Source organism: Colletes latitarsis, unplaced genomic scaffold (genome assembly GCF_051014445.1).
Source record: "Colletes latitarsis isolate SP2378_abdomen unplaced genomic scaffold, iyColLati1 scaffold0002, whole genome shotgun sequence".
Lineage (NCBI taxonomy): Eukaryota > Metazoa > Arthropoda > Insecta > Hymenoptera > Colletidae > Colletes > Colletes latitarsis.
Window position 1 is genome coordinate 45,900,081 of NW_027488365.1, and position 5,315 is coordinate 45,905,395.

Sequence of the window (5,315 nt, forward strand, 5' to 3'; positions counted from 1 at the left end):
ACCTGGATTTGGACAGTATTTCAGAGGATAACACCGGTTAGGTCTGGGTTAGGTCTGGGTTATGCCCGCATCTGGCTCATGATTTTGCCTTCTTCGCAAACTTCTTGGCCAGATCCTGGGGTTTTTCCGAGTTTGAATCACGTAGTAATGTGGTAACACACTGAAGCAGTCATTTAAACCTGGTTTCGATCAATATTTTAGAGGATAACGCCGGTTAGGTCTGGGTTAGGTCCGGGTTATGCCCGCATCTGGCTCATGATTTTGCCTTCTTCGCATACTTGTTGGCCAGATCCTGGGTTTTTTTCGTGTTTGAATCACGTAGTAATGTGGTAACACACTGAAGCAGTCAATTAAACCTGGTTTCGATCAATATTTCAGAGGATAACACCGGTTAGGTCTGGGTTAGGTCTGGGATATGCGCGCATCTGGCGTATACTTTCGCCTTCTTCGCATACTTGTTGGCCAGATCCTGGGTTTTTTTCGTGTTTGAATCACGTAGGAATGTGGTAACACACTGAAGCAGTCATTTAAACCTGGTTTCGATCAATATTTTAGAGGATAACACCGGTTAGGTCTGGGTTAGGTCTGGGTTATGCCCGCATCTGGCTCATGATTTTGCCTTCTTCGCATACTTGTTGGCCAGATCCTGGGTTTTTTTCGGGTTTGAATAACGCAGTAATGTGGTACCACACTGAAGCAGTCAATTAAACCTGGATTCGGACAGTATTTTAGAGGATAACACCGGTTAGGTCTGGGTTAGGTCTGGGTTATGCCCGCATCTGGCTCATGATTTTGCCTTCTTCGCATACTTGTTGGCCAGATCCTGGGTTTTTTTCGTGTTTGAATCATGTAGTAATGTGGTAACACACTGAAGCAGTCAATTAAACCTGGTTTCGATCAATATTTTAGAGGATAACACCAGTTAGGTCTGGGTTAGGTCTGGGTTATGCCCGCATCTGGCTCATGATTTTGCCTTTTTCGCATACTTGTTGGCCAGATCCTGGGGTTTTTCCGAGTTTGAATCACGTAGTAATGTGGTAACACACTGAAGCAGTCAATTAAACCTGGTTTCGATCAATATTTCAGAGGATAACACCGGTTAGGTCTGGGTTAGGTCTGGGATATGCGCGCATCTGGCGTATACTTTCGCCTTCTTCGCATACTTGTTGGCCAGATCCTGGGTTTTTTTCGTGTTTGAATCACGTAGGAGTGTGGTAACACACTGAAGCAGTCAATTAAACCTGGTTTCGATCAATATTTTAGAGGATAACGCCGGTTAGGTCTGGGTTAGGTCTGGGAAATGCGCGCATCTGGCTTATACGTTCGCCTTTTTCGCAAACTTGTTGGCCAGATCCTGGTTATTTTCCGTGTTTGAAACACGTAGTAATGTGGTAACACACTGAAGCAGTCAATTAAACCTGGTTTCGACCGATATTTCAGAGGATAACACCGGTTAGGTCTGGGTTAGGTCTGGGTTATGCCCGCATCTGGCTCATGATTTTGCCGTCTTCGCATACTTGTTGGCCAGATCCTGGGGTTTTTTCGTGTTTGAATCACGTAGTAATGTTGTACCACACTGAGGCAGTCAATTAAACCTGGATTCGGACAGTATTTTAGAGGATAACGCCGGTTAGGTCTGGGTTAGGTCTGGGAAATGCGCGCATCTGGCTTATACTTTCGCCTTTTTCGCAAACTTGTTGGCCAGATCCTGGGTATTTTCCGTGTTTGAAACACGTAGTAATGTGGTAACACACTGAAGCAGTCAATTAAACCTGGTTTCGATCAATATTTTAGAGGATAACGCCGGTTAGGTCTGGGTTAGGTCTGGGAAATGCGCGCATCTGGCTCATGATTTTGCCTTCTTCGCATACTTGTCGGCCAGATACTGGGTTTTTTCCGTGTTTGAATCACGTAGTAATGTTGTACCACACTGAGGCAGTCAATTAAACCTGGATTCGGACAGTATTTTAGAGGATAACACCGGTTAGGTCTGGGTTAGGTCTGGGTTATGCCCGCATCTGGCTCATGATTTTGCCTTCTTCGCATACTTGTTGGCCAGATCCTGGGTTTTTTTCGTGTTTGAATCACGTAGTAATGTGGTAACACACTGAAGCAGTCAATTAAACCTGGTTTCGATCAATATTTCAGAGGATAACACCGGTTAGGTCTGGGTTAGGTCTGGGATATGCGCGCATCTGGCTTATACTTTCACCTTTTTCGCAAACTTGTTAGCCAGATCCTGGGGTTTTTCCGAGTTTGAATCACGTAGTAATGTGGTAACACACTGAAGCAGTCAATTAAACCTGGTTTCGATCAATATTTTAGAGGATAACACCGGTTAGGTCTGGGTTAGGTCTGGGTTATGCCCGCATCTGGCTCATGATTTTGCCTTCTTCGCATACTTGTTGGCCAGATCCTGGGGTTTTTTCGTGTTTGAATCACGTAATAATGTGGTAATACACTGAAGCAGTCAATTAAACCTGGTTTCGATCAATATTTTAAAGGAAAACACCGGTTAGGTCTGGGTTAGGTCTGGGATATGCGCGCATCTGGCTTATGCTTTCGCCTTTTTCGCAAACTTGTTGGCCAGATCCTGGTTATTTTCCGTGTTTGAAACACGTAGTAATGTGGTAACACACTGAAGCAGTCAATTAAACCTGGTGTCGATCAATATTTCAGAGGATAACACCGGTTAGGTCTGGGTTAGGTCTGGGTTATGCCCGCATCTGGCTCATGATTTTGCCTTCTTCGCATACTTGTTGGCCAGATCCTGGGTTTTTTTCGTGTTTGAATCATGTAGCAATGTGGTAACACACTGAAGCAGTCAATTAAACCTGGTTTCGATCAATATTTTAGAGGATAACACCAGTTAGGTCTGGGTTAGGTCTGGGTTATGCCCGCATCTGGCTCATGATTTTGCCTTCTTCGCATACTTGTTGGCCAGATCCTGGGTTTTTTTCGTGTTTGAATCACGTAGTAATGTGGTAACACACTGAAGCAGTCAATTAAACCTGGTTTCGGTCAATATTTCAGAGGATAACACCGGTTAGGTCTGGGTTAGGTCTGGGATATGCGCGCATCTGGCGTATACTTTCGCCTTCTTCGCATACTTGTTGGCCAGATCCTGGGTTTTTTTCGTGTTTGAATCACGTAGGAATGTGGTAACACACTGAAGCAGTCATTTAAACCTGGTTTCGATCAATATTTTAGAGGATAACACCGGTTAGGTCTGGGTTAGGTCTGGGTTATGCCCGCATCTGGCTCATGATTTTGCCTTCTTCGCATACTTGTTGGCCAGATCCTGGGTTTTTTTCGGGTTTGAATAACGCAGTAATGTGGTACCACACTGAAGCAGTCAATTAAACCTGGATTCGGACAGTATTTTAGAGGATAACACCGGTTAGGTCTGGGTTAGGTCTGGGTTATGCCCGCATCTGGCTCATGATTTTGCCTTCTTCGCATACTTGTTGGCCAGATCCTGGGTTTTTTTCGTGTTTGAATCATGTAGTAATGTGGTAACACACTGAAGCAGTCAATTAAACCTGGATTCGGACAGTATTTTAGAGGATAACACCGGTTAGGTCTGGGTTAGGTCTGGGTTATGCCCGCATCTGGCTCATGATTTTGCCGTCTTCGCATACTTGTTGGCCAGATCCTGGGGTTTTTTCGTGTTTGAATCACGTAGTAATGTGGTAATACACTGAAGCAGTCAATTAAACCTGGATTCGGACAGTATTTTAGAGGATAACACCGGTTAGGTCTGGGTTAGGTCTGGGTTATGCCCGCATCTGGCTCATGATTTTGCCTTCTTCGCATACTTGTTGGCCAGATCCTGGGGTTTTTTCGTGTTTGAATCACGTAATAATGTGGTAATACACTGAAGCAGTCAATTAAACCTGGTTTCGATTAATATTTTAAAGGAAAACACCGGCTAGGTCTGGGTTAGGTCTGGGATATGCGCGCATCTGGCTTATGCTTTCGCCTTTTTCGCAAACTTGTTGGCCAGATCCTGGTTATTTTCCGTGTTTGAAACACGTAGTAATGTGGTAACACACTGAAGCAGTCAATTAAACCTGGTGTCGATCAATATTTCAGAGGATAACACCGGTTAGGTCTGGGTTAGGTCTGGGTTATGCCCGCATCTGGCTCATGATTTTGCCTTCTTCGCATACTTGTTGGCCAGATCCTGGGTTTTTTTCGTGTTTGAATCACGTAGGAATGTGGTAACACACTGAAGCAGTCAATTAAACCTGGTTTCCATCAATATTTTAGAGGATAACACCAGTTAGGTCTGGGTTAGGTCTGGGTTATGCCCGCATCTGGCTCATGATTTTGCCTTCTTCGCATACTTGTTGGCCAGATCCTGGGTTTTTTTCGGGTTTGAATAACGCAGTAATGTGGTACCACACTGAAGCAGTCAATTAAACCTGGTTTCGATCAATATTTTAGAGGATAACACCGGTTAGGTCTGGGTTAGGTCTGGGTTATGCCCGCATCTGGCTCATGATTTTGCCTTCTTCGCATACTTGTTGGCCAGATCCTGGGGTTTTTTCGTGTTTGAATCACGTAATAATGTGGTAATACACTGAAGCAGTCAATTAAACCTGGTTTCGATCAATATTTTAAAGGAAAACACCGGTTAGGTCTGGGTTAGGTCTGGGATATGCGCGCATCTGGCTTATGCTTTCGCCTTTTTCGCAAACTTGTTGGCCAGATCCTGGTTATTTTCCGTGTTTGAAACACGTAGTAATGTGGTAACACACTGAAGCAGTCAATTAAACCTGGTGTCGATCAATATTTCAGAGGATAACACCGGTTAGGTCTGGGTTAGGTCTGGGTTATGCCCGCATCTGGCTCATGATTTTGCCTTCTTCGCATACTTGTTGGCCAGATCCTGGGTTTTTTTCGTGTTTGAATCACGTAGGAATGTGGTAACACACTGAAGCAGTCAATTAAACCTGGTTTCGATCAATATTTTAGAGGATAACACCAGTTAGGTCTGGGTTAGGTCTGGGTTATGCCCGCATCTGGCTCATGATTTTGCCTTCTTCGCATACTTGTTGGCCAGATCCTGGGTTTTTTTCGTGTTTGAATCACGTAGTAATGTGGTAACACACTGAAGCAGTCAATTAAACCTGGTTTCGATCAATATTTCAGAGGATAACACCGGTTAGGTCTGGGTTAGGTCTGGGATATGCGCGCATCTGGCGTATACTTTCGCCTTCTTCGCATACTTGTTGGCCAGATCCTGGGTTTTTTTCGTGTTTGAATCACGTAGGAGTGTGGTACCACACTGAAGCAGTCAATTAAACCTG